General features: G+C 43.2%; 1 long non-coding RNA gene across 1 annotated transcript; it reads left to right on the forward strand.

Annotated features, from left to right (window-relative positions):
• Positions 1 to 1,751: 1,751 nt before the first annotated feature.
• On the forward strand, positions 1,752 to 7,260 carry LOC120101777 (uncharacterized). The gene is made up of 3 exons (XR_005502694.2): positions 1,752 to 2,455; positions 4,077 to 4,205; positions 7,062 to 7,260. It is a non-coding gene; the product is annotated as an uncharacterized LOC120101777 (long non-coding RNA).
• Positions 7,261 to 20,654: the final 13,394 nt, after the last annotated feature.

Here is a 20,654-nt window from a genome sequence, read left to right on the forward strand (position 1 = left end):
TAAACATTTTAGGAGGCAACTTTTCACAAGTACCACCACTATCCCACTGGGGTTTTGAGACTCTCCACTTGGGATTTCAGAGCCGAGGAGAAACTCAAAAGGAACCTGGGTAATCTTATCCCAAAGAAAGGGAAAGGAAGAAAGGCTGGCTCTTAGAGGGCAATCAGAGTCCATTTGCAAGTCGACAAGGGAATAGCAGAAGGTAAGTCCATGCCCCCTGTGTGGTCTTCATAACTCAGACTCTCCTGGGTCCTTCACCAGCCTGCACTCGGGCAGAGTCGTGTTGTAGGTCTACATGGAATGGATGGCTTGCTATTTGTAGGCCCAAGTTGGATTATTCTTTCTGCATCCCCTTAGTAAATTCCCCGAGAACTCCAAAGGTGTTTGCTGAGCACCCCGAATAACCATTTCTCACTACCACTGTGTGGGCCTCAGCCATACCCCTTTGCCATTTCTGCATTTCCACAACTGTCCTACAACCAGGAGAGAAATGTCCCCTGTCATTGATCTCTAGAGATGCAGAGTCTGTTTCTTGGGACACCTGATCGCCTCCAGAGGACTGAGACCATTTACAAACAAATCCAAGCAGGAGTGTTAAGTTCTGAGGAGATGGAATGGGTACACTCCTTTACCAGCCTGACTGGACTTAGAACAGACTGGGGTACACCCTCTCTGTGTGTCTGTGGGAGTGTTTCTGGATGTCCGAGGGAGAAAGACTGTCTTGAATATGGGTAGTTGTTTCCCTGGGACAGGGTCTTGCATGGAATTAAAGGACAAAGCCAGGAGTCCCAGTGTTCCCCTTTCTTTTTCCCTCCCCTGATATGAATTTGCTGCTCCATTTGCCTTTCCCACCATAGTAGACCACACCCTCTCAAGTGTGAGCTAAAGCAACCTTCTTTAGTTGTTTGTCTGATATTGTGATAAAAAGGAACGCGTATGTCATGTTTTCTGATTCGAGTACCAACTGTCAGATTGCCTTGGGTCACAAATCTGGGAAGGGGAGGGCTCCGCTTGGAACTAAAGAAGGCTTTCTGTGATCTGTACTTTCAGTGGCTCTGAGCTCTGCACACCGTTGCGCAGTCTCCCTTATTAGACATGGAGTCTTGGTGGTGCGCGCCTCATCTAAATTCTATGCGGGCATACTCGTGTGCGTGTGGCACATGCTCCTGTGTGGGCAAACTTGGGGGCTATTTCCTGGCTGCTTTTTACTGTTTTGCTTTTGGTACAGGATCTTTCACCAGCTCAGCTTAAACAAGCTTCCAGTTCAGCTTAAACAAGCTGGCCAGTAGGCCCAATGGACCTATTGCTCCGTCTCTCCAGTATTGGGGTAACTGGCACACGCCATCATCCCTGGCTTTTTTGTGTAGGTTTTGGGCATCGAGCTATCAAGCTCCAGCCCATACACTTATAGGCAAGCCTGCTACCAACTAGATATTTTCTTAGCCGACTTTTTTTTTTCTTCATCTTCAACACAATGTGTGCCCTCTGACTCATAGCATCCCTGCGAGCTTTTCTTTTTCTTTCTTTCTTTCTTTTTTTTTTGAAGGAATATGTCTATTTCTAGTTGTAAGTTGAACTTAGTTGTCTAGTTAATCGCACAAAGAGACATTAGGGGGCAGTGACTAGAGCTCCGGGCTGAGCAGAAGATGTTCTCGGTCCTGAATCACAGAGGAGAATGTGGGCTGAGCTGTGATGCTGTGCTTAGGAGCAAGGCCTACTGCGTCCGTGATTGAGTCACTGTGCCCCTGAGAGAGACCTGCCAGTTATTACTGACACACCAAAAGCAGGGCTTTGAGCTGTGGGTGATCCAAAAACACAAATTTATGAAGATAGTCCTCCCTATTGAGAAGCGCCAGCTCAACTAGGCGGAGAAAAGCCCTCATCAGTGCCACCTGGTGAGAAGTAAATGGGGAACGATAGCTCGCCTAGCTGCTGCAAATGCATCGCACAGGAGAGGCTCTGAGATTATTTACAAGACGCTGAGAAATGCGCTGATCCTATCTCCGAATCGCCAGAGTCCCTGCACGGGCACAACCAACCCTGCTTGTCACTTGTGGATCAAAAGTGGGCGGGTGTCTGAGCACAGTTAGACGGAGTGGGAGGGGGACTGACCCAAGTTCCTGCAAGCAGAGATGCTGAGATGCTGAACTGGGAGTAGAAGTCTGTTGGGATGGTAACCTCAGCGGCACCACAGGAAAACGTGGTAAATGCAAGTAGAGAGGTAAACGGATTGGGAGAATTCCCCTCCGCCTTGCTTTGAAGAGTCTAGCTCTCGGTGTGTCACTGTCTCGCCTTTCTTCAGTGGATTTTTGTGGTCCTCAGCCTTCTAAACTTAGCCACGCCCCCTGGGAGGGTAGATTGTGAGGCCAGGGACACCCAGCAGTCATCGTGGCTATCCTATTCTTTGAGGACTGGCAGTAAACATGGTGGCTATCCTATTCTTTGAGGACTGGTGGTAAACTTACTGAATTGAGGGGCCAGAGGAAAGGGAAACAGGAGATGACACGACGTACCCCTTAATTCCTGAGGGTTTCCACGCAGATTTGTGACTGATTGGCCCATGTATACAAACCGAACTAAACTATGCTTCGATACCATATCAGAGTCACGAGTCCGAGTTTTTCTCACGTAGTGAGTTGCTTTCCTATCCAGGGACCTAGTGTAGGATGTTTGTGGGAGGTCACGTGACCCCAACTCTCTGGTGCCAACAGCTATTTCAGACAAATCCCCCAGATTGTTTGGCTTCTGGTGGATATATTTGATCTGGAATTTCCCTGAGGTCTGGTTTCATTTGCCAGCTGTACAGATTACATTGATTGATGTGTGTGTGTGTGTATGTGTGTGTGTGTGTGTGTGTGTGTGTGTGTGTGTGTGTGTGTGTTTCAAGTCTTTTTAATCAATGCAAATCTGCCTGGACTCCTAGAGTTGACTGCAGTTTGCCCCTGAACATCTGGGATAATGTACCCTGGTGGACTGGGAAGGCTGGGCAGATACCAGGTTTGGCACAGATGGTCTCCTGAGAGGCTCCAAAATGGCAGCTGGCTAAAGCTCTCTAATGCACAGCTAGCCACTCTGGATCCACCAGGCTCGGATCCTTGTCTTCTGTGTGAACACTGTCACCCTGCCAGCTCTGTCTACTTCTAAGTAGAGGGCAGATGGTGTCCTTCCATGAGATGAAGAGGTCTTAGGTCCACAGAGTGATTGACAAGGCAGATGATCTCGGGTGATCTATGCCCTTGGGTACCTTGGCTGTAGCCCAGCATTAGTGACTCTATTTTCTTAATTTTGAATTTTGAAGCCTCTGGAGTTCTGAATCGCTGTTCCCTTCCCTGCAAGACTGCTCCCCTCTCTTCTCTCACCATTTCATAGTTGTTTGTTGACAGTAGTTGTTGGGTTGTAGACATTTAAAAAACAAGAAGCTTCATCCCTAACTAGGACAGCTGGATCACACCCTCCTCCCAAGGATCATCTCAGAAGAGAGAGTGGAAAGATTAAGAGCCAGAGGCTGTGAATGGTGAACTCACTGAAGCAGTGCTTTCCAGACCTAACAGAGTAGTAGCACGCAGGAACTCAGAGAGGTTATGATAGGATGCGAGAACCAAGCCAGACAAAAATCCCAGCATGGGGGTGCAGGTGGTTATGGAGTTTTCATATCTAGCTGAGAAACCACTGCCATTGGTGGCTGCTGGGAGAGGGACAGTTCGTTTCCTTTAAGGATGAGCCCTATCCCTACTCCCAGAGGCTACCCATGACCTAGTAGATGTCCCTATACCCAGGAACATGCAGGCAGCACTAAGTACACTTGGTGGGTTAAAAAAAAAAAAGAACACACGTAGTTGGGTGGGATTAATGGTGAGATGGGGTAGGGGGATTGGAGGAGAGGTAATGGGAGGTAGACTTGATTACACCACATTACATACATACATAAAATTCTCAAAACAATAAAGATTTTAAAGAAAAAAAAAACCTACCAAGACAAATCAAATAGCAATACCAAAGTCAACCAAGAGGGCTGACTCATCTCTGTCATTCCACATTTCACTCATCTCTGTCACCCTCCACATTCCTCATTGTAGGTTGAGAACAAGAGTCTAATTTTTCAAATGAGACCATCTCATGGGACTTCAACCTCAGACCCTTACCTTGCAGCTCTGCCTGTCAATCACACACAGTGCCGTCTCCAGGAGCCTGAGCTCTTAGGCCTGGTAAGTCCTGGCTTTCTATATGAATGATGAGCTCCCTCCTCCTCCTCAAAGAACAGTGTGAGTTTTTGGCTTTAACTCCAGATAAGTCTAAGCTCAGTTTTGTCTTAGAACAATGGGTAGAAGAGCTATCTATAAAGGGCTACAAAACAAGTATTCTAGCCTTTGGGGTTCCTAGTCAACTCTACTCCTGCGGGGAGAAAGGAGCCACAAGCAGAATGCACATGAAGGAGGTATGGCTATGCACCCATGAACCCTCATTTTCCAAAGAAAGTAGTGAGCTCTTTGTGCCTTTCAGATCACAGCTTACCAACTTTTAAGTTAGAGCATTGGCCCTGGGAATAATTATGTCAGCTGAGATCTTTTCTTGAATACATTTAAAAAAAAAATCCAGATTCTGCTTCTCACAATCAAAGAATCTGGAGTAGAATTCATACTCTGTGCTTTTGAGAATTTTCTGGATCATTAATCATGAAGTAGAGCTCGAGGTGCACCACAGGTTGCCTCTTTCTGCTGGTGGGATGACAAAGCCACAGTGACAAACAGGAAGGAGAGTGCACTGGCCTTCTTCTAAAACCTGGGTGTTTGCTGTGTTTTTCTCCCTTGCTACCTCTTCCTTTGGGGGACCTCCAGAGACCTTTCCTGGAATACCAGAGGTGTGACAAGCTTAGCTGTGGACACTCACAGTGGGAACATTTCTCACCTCATTAGTTTTCAATTGCCTGTCATTTAACTCTGGAGGATCCGTCTACTATACAGTTAAGCCCAATGGCAGGACTATTGATAAGTCACAGGAAGGAGAGCTTGAAGCTCCCAGGAGTAGACATGAGTGATGGACACTTTAAAACAGACTTGTCCCCATCTCTTGAGATATTGACCTGTTAATGGAAGACCAGAATAGGCCAACCATTTTTACCTGGAACCAGTTTACACCATTCATTCATTCATTCATTCACTCATCTATTCATTCAATTTTTTCCTTCATGGATTTAATTAACATTTACTTAACATCTATTTAAATAAATAGTGCCTATTTTGGCATTTAGGAAAGAAAATGGAATGAGACCTCATCTTTGTCTTACTTCACTGTGATTCGAACGATGAGGGAGACAAATTCATGAGGTGTTTAGAGAGGAAGTGATATGTCTTCCAGCACATGTATGAATCATTTGGGGACACAAGTCTGTGCTGGTTCAGAAGTCGGTCTGGGGTCTGAGGTTAGGGTTCAGTCTCTGATCCACGAATATGATGAAGACCACTGAACCATAGGTCACCGATGAACAGGTTACTGAACTTGGTGGCCACAGGGAGGTATTAAATATAGGGACATACCTTGGAAAGTAAGTTCTCATGGCTTAAAACTAATTTCTCTCAGGATGAGTGAACTCCTAGGCAAAAGGGCCCTATGACCTTGAACAGGTAGCATAGCAGGGGAAACCAGAGAACAATTTCTTGTCTTCTCATTCCCGTGTCCTGTACTCACTGGGGTAAGGTTGGAAGAACCAGGCTCATCACAAAAACCTGTTTTGAAGAACTAGTTTATGTTATTTTGGGGTGAAAGCTATTGTGAAATGTTATTGTGGGGGGTGAAAGCTGATTTAAAAATCAGCCCATTTGAAGAATGAATCAGGACTTGTGAAGAGATATTTTGTATGTTAGGGAGATGATAATTTCATAAAATGGAATTGCTAAACCACTACCCAACAGTGCCAATGAACTGAGTGGAATTTTCTCCATGTTAGCCTCATAGCATGTCAACATTGGTGGGGAGTGGGGGTGATTATTCTAGTTAGCTGTCTTTAACTGAGTTCTAAGGAATCTTCGATCTCTCTATTGGTATTTGTGGTAGAGATATGCTGAGGTGAGGGTCCATGTGGGTCCTTTGTGTGGTCTAAATTGGTGGGATAGTTAGAGGGAGGTCAAATTATTTATCTTGTTTCTCCTCTCATCCCTCTTTTCTGGCTCTATCTACATTCTTTCTCCCTCTTTGGAATTCTAGCCTCTTTAGGGAACAGCCATTAATGTATTGGCTCCTTCATGGGGCGAGGTGGGTAAGAAGCAGAGCAGAAGAGATGCTGAATACGGACAAGCTGGCACATTCCTATAATCTCAGGGAGCCAGAGGTAGGGAAGTTGAGAGCTCAAGGACAGCTTCAGCTCTATAGTAAGTTGAAACTAGGTTAGGCTACAGGAGGGTTCATCTTAAAACAAAAGAAAAGCAAAGACTCGGAACAAGTAAAAACAACAGATGTCGTCCAAGTCAGGGGCTACAGCTTGCTTCTGTGGACAACTGTGCCTGGAGGCACATCATCTGGTACGGACTTGTCTACGGACAAGATTTGGTCTGTCTTCTTCATTCTCCTTTCTCAGAAGTCACCTAGACAGACTGTGGCAAAGGAAGCTTTGGAAAAGCACCCCTCCACACCAGCTATGGCCCTTTTCCTGAGCCTTTCATGGAGCAGGTTGCAGAAGGCGGTAGTAAACTGAAGCTCTTAGATCTCCATCCTTTGATAATCTTTTATTTTTTTGTAAAGGACTTTAAAAAAATACACTGAAACCTTTGTTTCCTGTTATTTCTATGCTGCTTCCACATACGGACTAGATCAACCACCTGGGTTATCTTCTCCTTCCTTCTTTGTTTTACGCTCATGCATTTGTTAGATGATGTTGATCTCTTCTTGTCCTCAATGCTTTGAAACATTGACATGGTGAGGACCTGATTTTTATTATGGCCTTAAGATTCTCAGAGCTGAGAAGACAAGACAAGAAGGAACAGAACTGTAAATAATTACAGACAAGTCAGAGACGTTTTGGGTTTTTGTTGTTGTTGTTGTTTGTTTGTTTTCCTTTGTTTCTCCAGAGCAAACAAGGATTTGAAAGCCTGAGCACTGGTCAAGGAGGAAGAGGAAACTTTTCATAAACTCCAAGAGAGCAGCCCATCCTGACCACTTGAGTCACTTGCCCTCATTTTCCTCTGGCCACACCATACGTTCATTGTATATTCCTGGTTTGACTTCTGGACATGGTTTGAGAAATTAGACAAAGTGATAATTCTCTCTGCATATTTCCTTGTCTCTCTCAATGTCTCCAACTTTCTCTGCCTCCTCCTCTCTTCCCATCTTGTGTGTTTGTGTGTGTGTGTGTGTGTGTGTGTGTGTGTGTGTGTGTGTGTGTAAAATGGAGAGGAGACAGGAAGGAGGTGAAGAAAGAAGAAATTACATCCAGGAAGAACAGTTATTAAGAAAGTATGGAAGCCTGAGTGATGGAGTCCATGAGCCCCTGCCTGTTCCTCAGCTGAACCAGAAAGAACAGAAAAGTACAAAGGACAACCCAGAGGAAGCTGACTGTTCTGTGCTAGCTTCCTGCTCTCTTGAGTGGGCAACTGGCTGACTGGTCTCCACCTAGCCTGGGAGGCTTTGTGCTCCATGTGCTTTAGGATTCCACCTACCCTCCCCCTCGGCCCTCTCCGACCTCCAGTGGTGCTATTTATCATTCCTTTAAGGTCCTCATGTTCTTGGAAGCTCGTTGTTTCTCTCAACCTATTGAGGTTCTAATTGTATCGAGAGGAATTTAGGTTACTTTGACCTGAGATGGGCTTTTAGAAGCCAATAAGGGTGTTCCTCTTCAGATATTTAGCAGCGATTGTCTTATGAAGTGCTCTCAAGTCCACGTTCCAAGAACAAGGCTATAATTTCTATTCAAATAGCCTCTAATGAGATATACTTTTGTCAACTTCTGGGGCCAAGTCAGACTATGGAAAAAATACTTCAGATCTCTTGGCCCTTAGACAAACTCAAAATATGCACAAAGATGCTTTGGAAAGTACTATAGGGGCTCGGAATACAGACAACTGGGATTAAGAGGTGTCAGAATTTTAAGAGGCATTTTCCTGTTGTTCATTTACTTCTTCAGGAAACGGCTACTGAGCATCTATGTATAAATGCCAGGGCTGAGCAGTGTGCTGGCAGCAAAGGAGGAATGCAAAAGAAACTCTGCACCATAAGAATGACACAGCCATATGTATAGGTGTGTGTGTGTGTGTGTGTGTGTGTGTGTGCATGCATGTAGACAGTTATACACATGTAATGATGAGGTTTGATAAATATAATATCACTCAAGCTATCGCAGTCCAATCTTTCATCCAAACTGGGACATATTTGAGACAAATGCTAAACTCTAGACAACCAACATATATGGGAGCTATCCCAGGTCAACCAGGACATATGGTCACCCTACATAGTGCCTGGCACAGGGAAGGACAGAAAGCTTCCTAGGGGAGGTCCCTGTAGGCTTTCCATATGGCCTTTCCCTATCCATTTTGGCTTTGCTCAGCTTCTTAAATCCCATCTCAGTCATTTGACTCTTTTGAGAATTTCTATGCAGGCTCCTGGTCCCTTAATCTCTCTTTTCAAGCATTAACCTTTTGGATAATTTTGCTTGTAGTTATAAAGCCATTTATCTTGAGGTTTGCCTTCCCTTCAACATAAGGTGATACCAGCAATAACAATACCTATACATGGATGTTCGTACCCTGAATCCTAAAACGGGGTGTCAGTTAGCCCTGAGGTGTGGGCACCTGAAGAGCGAAGCAGGGAGATAGGTACGACTGGAATTAGAGAGTGGCTGACACATTAGTTGGGTGTTGTATAGTTCAGTGATAAGTAGTTCGTGTGGGAGGAACATGTAGTTCAGTGTGACTGGATTTGTGAGTCACACCATGGACTATGGCCTAGAGTGACTTCATTTTCCTTTTTATGGAATTTAATTTTGTGAATCCCTTATTAAAATGTGTGTGTGTGTGTGTGTGTGTGTGTGTGTGTGTGTGTGTGTGTGTGTAGAATATATAACTGTGTATGGAGGCCCAAGGATAATATCATGTGTGCTCTCATGGTCAATTCTATTTTTTTGAGAAAATATATATTTTGAAGTTGGAGCTAGGCTGCTGGAAAGGCAGCTACAATAATCTTCTGGTCTCTATCTGCTCACAGTACAGGATTTCACGTCCATATAAACTCTGACCTCATATGAGTCTTAGGGTTTAAACTCAGGTACTCATAGCTGTGTAGCAAGCACTCTCACCCATGAAGCCACCTCCCCTGGTTGATCATTTGAACTGCAAGTCATCTACAACCTGAAACAGGCCTTCCACATTGTCCTTCTATGTTATCTAATTGCTTATAAACATTCCACTGGATTTTCCTAATTTGTTTGTTAGTTCATTATTTATTTGCAGTCCTCATCAGGTCAAGATTTCCTTTGGCTTTGGAAAGATTAAGCAAGCAGAGAGACTCCAAGAGAATTTACTAGTTCCAGCAAATACGCTGCTTAAATCTCATGTCAAAGCAAGTTTTGGCTTTTGAGACCGAGTCAAACACGTGGACTTGCCCTCCTGCTGAACACTAGAAAAGGGCAGCCTCTGACCATTGATGTATTACACTTCTGTAAAGCTGTTTCTCGCCAATAAACCAGAGCAAATGAGATGAGCAAAGAGCCCTTGTTCTTGTTATATAGGCACCTAGACTTATAAAATATACATCAGATAAATACCATCCTCTGTTTATCTCCACATATAGCTATTTTTTTTGAAAGTATACCTCCACCCTCCTCTGAAAAGTTTCAAGACATGATGTATCTACCTACTGGGTTCCTGTACCTGGGTGGACCTGTCACTTAATCTTCTACATTGCATCAGGGCAGTCCTACAGAGTCACTAACCTTAGTCACCATGTCCTGCAGCCACAAAGCCATTTCCTTAAGTGCATGATTTGGTTCCTTTGCAATCTCAGCCACTCTCCCATTCTCTGAGCCCCCTGCCAGCCCTGAAATTACACCAGAAAACAGCTCCCATGTCACCTTCTCATCCCCTCCTTCCCCATCTCGGCTGACAGAGTCTGTGGAGGAAATGAGAACAGAGGCTCATTTCCAAAGGCAGTCATAAGATTTTGCTAATTAAAATGAAAAGCCTCAGTTCCCAGGATCAGTGAAAGAAGCTTCTGAGAGGTACCTAGAGGAAATCATTCTCCAAACTAAATGGCCTCCCAGCTGGGTCCTGATAGAGTCTAGGCATCTTTCTAGCTGCAGGGGGTGGAAACTGGCTGGACAGACTGTCCCCCAACAAGGCCTAATGAGCCCTAACACCCATTTCTAGAAGCTCCCTTCCTTTGTCTCATTCTGCACAAGAGCACTGGAGGATTCCCGTACTCCTTCAAAGATTTAATAAAACTTGGAGCAAGGCACCTTCAAATGACCCAGAAGGGTAGTTCTTGAAGAAGCCACACCTGGGGAAGAACCAAAGGGTCCCAATGCCCAGAGAGCTCCAAAGACTTATTAGAGGGGACCTGGGTATCTAAAATGAAGAAAAGCTGATCTTATCCAGTAGTCTCCTTTCTAGATGATGGTTCCAGTGAGGGAGACGATGTTGCACCAGGTCATGCGGGAAGCCAGTAGCAGATTTTCTGGGTTCTTGATTAGCTAGCCTTTTCTACTACCCAAGACTGCCTTGCCTTGCCTTTCACAGAGGCTGTGTGGATGGAATGAGATGGCGGGGAGAAAGAAAGGAGATTGAGCCCTGCCCCCCAGCCTGACAATATAATATACTTAAGTACGGGGTCTGAGGAGGCTCATGGGGGAATAGTCAACCTCAGTGAAAGAGATGCTGGGATATATGAAGCTGGTCCAAGGATCAGCATCACATCCAAGGATGAGAAGAAGTGGGAGCACCCAACAGGAAGTTCAGCATTCCATCCATCCAAAGCCTGTGAAATCATCCTATATGGCTATTTTGACCTTCATTAATGGCAATTTTGTTGATCGGATATAATAAATCTGACAGAAAGGAGGAGGGGAGGACAAAGAGACTGCTACAGGAGCAGAGTGGAACTTAAGTGTGTCTGGATTAAAGTCTCTTGGATCATATGCTCTGTCACCTCAGCCAGGGAGGTATAAGATGGGGCAGACAAGGAAAGGAAGTAGAAATTTTCAATCATGAAAACTGAGGCCTAGGAGCTTCAGACCTGGGCATTAGTACCTGGTTCTCTTGCACATATTGTGGTGACACTCCTGCTTTATCGAATAATGTTTGAACACTTGTAAAGTCTTCTAATTCTTGAAAAATGCAATGAAACCTCCCTCCCCTTCTCTCTCTCTTCTTCCCCTCCTCTCCCTCCTTCCCACCCTCCCTTTCTTCATGACCTCTCCCTTTCTCTTTTCTTTCTGAGGTCTTAGGGAATATCAGGACCACTTCTCAGCTATTAGTCCATCTCTCTAAAGATTGGCAGCTACCATTCTGGGGTGCTTACGCAGGGTGGGGGGTACATCCCTGGAGTGAATCCTCATTGGCTGGTAGAGTTGAGACCATGATAACTGGATCCTTATATCATATGCATTTAATCCCTTTTCCTAAGACTTCTACAGAACCTATTTCTTACATACAAAATACCTTGGTCTCTTAAGCTACAACTGGTTTGATTTCTTGCTGGGGCCCACATAGAAGCTCTACTTTTTCTCTTTCACTCCTGTAGGCTCTTCTCTTTCCTTCAGTCAACCATGGTTTCTAGACACTTTGTTTGATTGACTCTTTGGTAATCCATACTCCAGTGTAGAACACTACAATCTCATTTCATACATCAAGCATATATGATCAACATCCCAGACCCATATGGATGGGACTTACATGAGTCAGTATGACTACTTCCAGGTGAACTGTGACTTTAAAAGCATATTGCTTAAAAATTTTCATACATGTAATATGAAATTTATGTATACAATGTACCTTGATCATATCTATCCCCTACCACTCCCTTCATCTTCCCTCAGGATTCCCCAATCATGTCTCCCTCCCAACCTGCTGACTTTGTTTTTCAGGCTCATTCCTATTCTTTCTTTTTCTTTTTTTTTTATTAACTTGAGTATTTCTTATATACATTTCGAGTGTTATTCCCTTTCCCGGTTTCCGGGCAAACATCACCCTAATCCCTCCCCCTCCCCTTCTTTATGGGTGTTCCCCTCCCCATCCTCCCCCCATTGCCGCCTTCCCCCCAACAATCTAGTTCACTGGGGGTTCAGTCTTAGCAGGACCCAGGGCTTCCCCTTCCACTGGTGCTCTTACTAGGATATTCATTGCTACCTATGAGGTCAGAGTCCAGGGTCAGTCTATGTATAGTCTTTAGGTAGTGGCTTAGTCCCTGGAAGCTCTGGTTGCTTGGCATTGTTGTACATATGGGGTCTCGAGCCCCTTCAAGCTCTTCCAGTTCTTTCTCTGATTCCTTCAACGGGGGTCCTATTCTCAGTTCAGTGGTTTGCTGCTGGCATTCGCCTCTGTATTTGCTGTATTTTGGCTGTGTCTCTCAGGAGCGATCTACATCCGGCTCCTGTCGGCCTGCACTTCTTTGCTTCATCCATCTTGTCTAATTGGATGGCTGTATATGTATGGGCCACATGTGGGGCAGGCTCTGAATGGGTGTTCCTTCTGTGTCTGTTTTAATCTTTGCCTCTCTATTCCCTGCCAAGGGTATTCTTGTTCCCCTTTTAAAGAAGGAGTGAAGCATTCACATTTTGATCATACGTCTTGAGTTTCATTTGTTCTAGGCATCTAGGGTAATTGAAGCATTTGGGCTAATAGCCACTTATCAATGAGTGCATACCATGTGTGTTTTTCTGTGATTGGGTTACCTCACTCAGGATGATATTTTCCAGTTCCAACCATTTGCCTATGAATTTCATAAAGTCATTGTTTTTGATAGCTGAGTAATATTCCATTGTGTAGATGTACCACATTTTCTGTATCCATTCCTCTGTTGAAGGGCATCTGGGTTCTTTCCAGCTTCTGGCTATTATAAATAAGGCTGCGATGAACATAGTGGAGCATGTCTTTTTTATATGTTGGGTCATCTTTTGGGTATATGCCCAAGAGAGGTATAGCTGGATCCTCAGGCAGTTTAATGTCCAATTTTCTGAGGAACCTCCAGACTGATTTCCAGAATGGTTTTACCAGTCTGCAATCCCACCAACAATGGAGGAGTGTTCCTCTTTCTCCACATCCTCGCCAGCATCTGCTGTCACCTGAGTTTTTGATCTTAGCCATTCTCACTGGTGTGAGGTGAAATCTCAGGGTTGTTTTGATTTGCATTTCCCTTATGACTAAAGATGTTGAACATTTCTTTAGGTGTTTCTCAGCCATTCGGCATTCCTCAGCTGTGAATTCTTTGTTTAGCTCTGAACCCCATTTTTTAATAGGGTTGTCTCCCTGCGGTCTAACTTCTTGAGTTCTTTGTATATTTTGGATATAAGGCCTCTATCTGTTGTAGGATTGGTAAAGATCTTTTCCTAATCTGTTGGTTGCCGTTTTGTCCTAACCACAGTGTCCTTTGCCTTACAGAAGCTTTGCAGTTTTATGAGATCCCATTTGTCGATTCTTGATCTTAGAGCATAAGCCATTGGTGTTTTGTTCAGGAATTTTTTTCCAGTGCCCATGTGTTCCAGATGCTTCCCTAGTTTTTCTTCTATTAGTTTGAGTGTATCTGGTTTGATGTGGAGGTCCTTGATCCACTTGGACTTAAGCTTTGTACAGGGTGATAAGCATGGATCGATCTGCATTCTTCTACATGTTGACCTCCAGTTGAACCAGCACCATTTGCTGAAAATGCTATCTTTTTTCCATTTGATGGTTTTGGCTCCTTTGTCAAAAATCAAGTGCCTGCTGGCTTATTTATTTATTTATTTATTTATTTATTTATTCTGTAACCCATTGAGTCTAATTCCTGCTGCTCACATGTGCATAGGCATTAGAGTCATCCACTGAGGCAAGGAGAACCATCCAGTAGCCATTTTCCTAAAGAAAATATTGACTTTGATACCTAAGCAGCCACCAGCTGCCAACAGTACTTTAGGTAGGGGTGGCACAACAGGAACGTCTTTGTCTTCCATATTGGAATTTTTAACGGCTTGAACTTGTGCAGGTAAACACTACTGTTGTGAGTTCATGTTTACAGCAGCCGTGTCAGGTCCAGAGAACAGTCTTTTGAGGAAGTCCTCTCCATTCTCTGGTTCTTGCATCCTTTCTGCTCTCTCTTCTGCAATGATTCCTGCAACTTGGCTGGGCGTGGATGTAGATACAGATGTCCTTTCTTCAGCTGAGCACTCACAGTTACACATACTTGGCACTTTGGCTAGCAGTACGTCCCTGCCTTGCCACTACCCACTGCAAAGTTGGGAATAACACACATCCTTGGGATATAAACCCAAATATTTAAAAGCAGTTTGACATGACCATTGGAAAAATAGTATCAGTGTCTTCTCCCTTAAGGCCTATGACTTCCCTAGCCTCGGGTGTTGACTGTGTTTATAGTACCAGACATGAATTCTGTCCTGGAGACTAGGCCTCAAATCCAATCAATGGTGCAGTTGTGATTCTATAGGCCACACCGTTTGCATCTTCAGACCCTGTGAGCATTCTGTAGAGCATGCTTCAGAGACAGGCATTTCTCCTGGTATTGGCATAGAATAAATTCTGATGCGCTGATTTAAAATGCAGATGCAAATATTAAATCTTCCAAGGAGTTTAGAATATGCCTCTTAATACATTCAAAGAAAACACTTTCAGGCGTTTTCATTTCTGTAGCTGCAGTGGTAAGGAGAATTGGTCACATTTTTCTCTCAGCGAGAGTATGTCCCTTGTGGCTCCCCTTGGCTCTTGTGACCAGACCACTGTCTTTCTGGTTCTGACAAGCAGGACATGAATTGTCTTAGCACATTTCCCCTCTGTAGGTAGCCACAGTCTGTTAGGACATATGGTGACTCTCTGAGGAGCCTTTAGCTCGCGCTTATTCAATGACCCTGGAGCAACTTTAGTCATCTCTGGGGAACTGAATGCCAAAGCTGACTGGGTGTCCCTGTGGGCCCTTCTTGGAGGCATTAGTGATGGCTGATTGCTCTCCAAGGCTACTCTCAAAAAGACAGATGGAGTCACCTCTGAGGAAGATTCTTTGCTTGGCTTCTTATCTTGCACAGAACCTGTTGTCTATAACTTGTGGAGTGATGTGTAAGTCCTGGGGGGAAGCTGTATTCATTTTTTTTTTCAAGCTCACTAACAATATTAAAGTAAGTCTTAACTTCCTTCCATCTTTGATTTGCATATTCTTAACCAGGAAAGGCCATCTATTGGCACCGGATCAGATCCCTTCAGCACTGAGCTGGGCTTGTCTGTTCTCAAGTTGTTTGGAGAAGGGAGAAGGCCAAGAGAGGAGGTTAGGCCAGAGATTTTTCTATTTCAGTAGGTAGAGGGGCTGGGGACTAAACGTTCTAATTGTTTCACAGACAGAATGTATTCATGTGCCATTTGTGTAATTAAAAGTCAGGACAAGGAGTAATGTGAACATTTCAGTCTTAAATACTGGCATTAATGGATACATCGAATACAGTAAAATGCCCTGAATGAAATTAAACCCAGAAGGCAACAAAATTCTGATATGGTAATTTATAAAAGACTTTCTCCTTTTAATTTTCCCTTGCCTTTGATCACTGGATACTTGACAACATAAAACAAGTTTTATTCAGATTATACATTGATAAATGTCAACACAGCTTTCTAACATCGAATGTGACAAGGGGGCTCCAAGGAATTGACTAAAATATAATCCTACAATGGTATTACATGGTTTTAATCATTGTAGCTCATCTAGAAAGTATTTGGTTGCACTCACCTGTTCATTTATTCAGATAATTTAAAAATTATTTTTAAAGATATCTACTAAAAGATTCATATGGGTTTGATTGAAGTCGAATTAAATATATATTTCTAATTTTACCAGAACATGTTAGGATCACCTTTCTGATTGAATCCAGGGGCAATGTTACAAGTTTGGCTACACTAAGATATTCATTCTGGAGAGGCCGTTTTAATTGCTCTCCCAGCCAACAGCCAGTGTTCACAGCTGCCGCATTCATCTGTTATTTTTTTTTGACAACTACCAGGCATGGTTTAAAAAGATTCAAAGATGACTTCCAACTTTACTGACACCTGACTGAATAACAGGGCTTATGTGAGCTTGGTCCAATGAACTCGTTCTGAATTCCTGAGCTATATAGTCATGACTAAAATAAAAATGGTTGGGGCTAATGTGTTACACAGTACTCACTGCATTGCCATTATCTTAGTTTTATTTGCTGAAATTTCACTAGTTAAATAGCCCTTAGTCAAAAATACTAAAAAATATATATAAAAAAGAAAATACTTAGGTATTCATGACTTAAATAGAAATACTCTTAAATTTTTTTCATTCTTTGCTGTATTCACTTTTTAGGTACTCTGTAGTAGTATCTTCAAATGCTTAACGGTGAAGGATCACAAGATTTCTTTATTACATACCGAAGTTCTGGAGATTAACTTGAGGTGTGATTGTCCTCCATGTGGTCATTCAGTGATCCACTGCTCACCCATCCTGGGTCACCTACAACTTAGCACTCCCTTGGTTGATGAGGCAGGGAAGGAAAGTGCTGGAGGCTCTCTCACCAGCCAGGAAATGCATTCTGGCATAAAACTGGGACACATCACTTCTACTTAAGCTCATTGGCTGGGATTTGGCATCTGGCCTTAACTAGTAGGAATGACGGAAGGAAGGAAGGAAGGAAGGAAGGAAGGAAGGAAGGAAAGAACCATGATTTTTCTCTTTGCTGGGTAAAGAAGTGAGCTCAGGTGAACCCTTGCAGTGCCCAGCATTCATGAGTTTAGCTCTTACACTAACACAATATCCTACCATTATTACCTTGCTCAGGCTATTTAATCAAGAATCAATATTAAATTTTGTGAAATGCTTTTTCAATATTTATTAAGGCGATTCTGTGTCTTCTTCCTTTTCTTATAAACTCTTAATATTGAACTATTTTTAAATTTCTGGCATACAGTTAGACATGGTATGTTTCCTTTAAAAGTCAACTTAATGTAATCATTGAAATTTAGCAAAATGCTTTTATTTATAAATGATTAATCTAGATGTATGCTCTCTCTCTCTCTCTAGAGAGAGACAGGCAGACAGACAGAGACAGACAGAGACAGAGTGACACACACAGAGATAGACTTAGCCTTCCTCTCTTTTTTCTCTGATATTGAGGAGTTTTCCTTCACATTTTGGAATCGTATGTACTGCATCATTTTTTTTTTTTTGTTTGAAACTCATTGATTGCACTCATTTACAAACATCTGCTATTATATATTTTAAAGCAGAATTACCAATTAAAACATTTTCCCTCTGATAATGGATTTGCCTGGATTTTCTAGTTGTTGAGTGAATTTAGGTAATATTCATGCATTTCCAAAATAATCCAATCAATCGCAATGTTCACATTACTACCTAGAATTGCTTATAATGTCCTTTAATAAAGCAGTATAATTTCCTCTTTTGCTATTATATCTATTTCTGTTTTCTAATTTTGAATATTTATCTTTTTAATCTTGATTAGATTTTTCAGCAATTTATTTCATTAGAGACAATAATAACAAAAAATTCTTAGATTCAACCATCAAATTCAGTGCCTCCTGTATCAGACTTTCCTCATCAGGGACTTGATTTCATAGTCATACACGTATGTACACTGATTCTTCCAAATGAGCCTTTCCTTTTACACTCCTGTGTCTTTTCAAATGTCTGGTGATGCTTTCCTGTTGGTCCACACTTACAAGGGTACTGAGCCTGGGCAGCGTTTATAACTGCTGGAGAGCATCATGTAGGAACCAGAAGGAAAGGGATTGAGAAGCTAACATTTGCTGCTCTCTCTTCTATGCCAGCTTAGAAGTGGCAGGGAGCTTAGCTGGCATGGTGCAGAGACCTGGCTCCTGGGCCTCACATGCATTGAAGATATTTGTATGAGTGTTGTATGGAAACTGCATGCTATCATTTTACGCCTTTACGTAACGTCCTCCATTGCAAGCTGGCTGCCCACCCTGCTCTCCTAGTTTGCCAGGGGCTGTGTGCTTCAAGGAAGAGGAGGAGGAGGAGGAAGAGGAGGAGGGGAGGAGGAGGAAGAGGAGAAGGAGGAGGAGGAGGAGGAAGAGGAGGAGGAAGAAGAGGAAGAAGAGGAAGGGGAGGAAGAAGAGGAAGAGGGGGGGGAGGAAGAAGAAGAGGAAGAGGAGGGGGAGGAAGAAGAGGAAGAGGAGGGGGAGGAAGAGGAGGAGGAGGAGGGAGAGGAAGAGGAGGAAGAGGAGGAGGAGGAGGAGGAGGGGGCTGGGCATAAGTATAGATGCAGAATCTTGCATGAACTCTGGATCCTGACATTGCAGACTCATCCCCACGCTAACCACCTCATTGTGTTGTCTTACCCAAAATGGGTTCCTATAGAGAACTCCCTTATTGTCCCTTTGTTCTCTACCAGAAAGGTTTGTTAACTCTTTACAGCAAAATCTGAGGTGATAGGATGCTTTTTCCCTCAATCTGAGAAGCCAAACAATTGTGTGATATCCAGTATAAGCCAGGGACTCTGTAAAACCTCTTCCACTCGAGTAGCTGCACACTAACACTTGATTAAAAGCTTAACTGAACACTTGGCAGCCCTCCACGGGTGTTGGCAGATTATCAGCTGAGAACGGGAGATTACACCGCTTGAATCTACTTTCCTAGATGCTATTTCCCTAAAAGCAAAGCCCGAGACAGTGTGTATTAATATTCGGGGATATCATTTCGGTATCAGGGAGAGTTGAGGGGGTTAAGGCAGAGAAGATGAATTAACACGGACATTATCTCCTCTGTCTGTCTTGATGGCATATTAATGCTAGGTGAGTGTCCTTGGTATCTCAGAGCACCAGATCATGGTGGGGAAGATAGCGAGTGTTATAGAACTTGATTAAAGAAACCAGAGTAGGGTTCTACTGATGAAACCTACAAAAGCCTCCTTGGAATGGCCACCACCCATGGTTCACAGCCAAGTTTGAGAGAACATGAAGTAATGTATTGTAGTAAGGTGTCTGCTGTTCTGGACAGAATCTAGGACTCATTCAGTGGGTGGTATTCCACCTCTCCCTGTCTCCCTGTGTGGTGCTCCAAAAAGATAGGGAATATGGAAGATAAAATCCCCAGCATGCATTGCAACATGTTTCTTCCTGCCTTTCTGTCTTTTTCCTAATGTAATCCTTTTCTCACAGGAAATAGAAATGGACCATTGACCAATCTTTGAGTGAGCGGGGAACATCTGGAATGTGCACCTGGCAGGGATGAACCACTGCATCCGCTTTTCATTTCTCTTGCATCTTTTAGGTTAAAAAAAAACCAACTTGATTTCGCATCAACACCTCACTATGATTCTCATTTGAGTCTCTTGTTTCTTATAATCAGGGGGAAATTCCTCTTGGGTTTATACAATGTTGTGGCTGCCAGGTGTGACCACGAGTTTGCAGTCTGGACTACATAATTGGAGGAAAGTGGGCTAAGATGGGGCTAGTCCTTATCACAACCTTGCACAAGGCCTCACGGCCCTTCCTGACTCACCTTCTTTGAGGGGTGTGTTTGCTTTTGATGTGCCTACATCTCGCTGCTAAGACTCCCCGCCATTCACAAGGAGTTATTAAGTCTCCTCTTTGCTCAGCTGTCTCTTAAAGCCAGATTCCAAATTTACCCAACTGCTCGGAATAGCTACTTTGCTGGTAATTGTCTGGGATAAAAGCCTCCATCTAGCTCATGGACACTCAGAGAGAGGAGAGCTGAGATGCTCAGAGTGTATAATACTCAAGATTCTGCCAAGCAGACACCTTGCTCAAGTCTGCCTTTGCTGAGGAATGTGTAACTGGACCCTTTCATTCTGGCCCTTCAGTTGAGAGCTTCCTTGGAATTGTACAGTGGATAAGGCCATCAGCCTCCAGAGAGGGAGAAAGCATTGTTGTGTGTTGATGCTGTTATTCCTTAAGGGAGTTTATGAGGAAACTCATTTTATCTAGGCTCTGTGGCAGGAATGCTTTTACCACTTTTATTTATGCTGAGCAACTTGCTTAATTTTCTCTTTTAGACATAGTTTGACTAATTGACCATATTCTCCTTGTTTTGGAGTGGAATACCAAGTTTTTGACTCTACTCCGGTCCAGGTATACGGCGAGTGTTTTGGGTCGGCCACTTAGTTTGTTTAAATCATCTCACCTATTCTGTCTTTATTTTCTTATGTTCTTTTCTCTCCACTTTTTTTTTTTTTTTTACAAAATTGGCTTTTCTGACTATGAAAGGAACATAAAGTTTAGAGAGCATAGAAATTTATAAATCAGAGTCATTCTTTTGTTCCCCAGGATGAAAGATGATTGATTACTGATAAGATTTTGATAGTTTTAAATGGATTATATATTTAATTTACTGTCTCTATCTATACATCTCCACGTCTCTTGATATTATTCCAACTATCCATATGTGTGTATATTTTGAATATGAAATATTCTCTATGGGCTCATATTTTTAGTGCCTGGTCCTCAGCTTTGTATTCCTTT

The sequence above is a fragment of the Rattus norvegicus genome, chromosome 3, assembly GCF_036323735.1.
Source record: "Rattus norvegicus strain BN/NHsdMcwi chromosome 3, GRCr8, whole genome shotgun sequence".
Taxonomy (NCBI): Eukaryota; Metazoa; Chordata; class Mammalia; order Rodentia; family Muridae; genus Rattus; species Rattus norvegicus.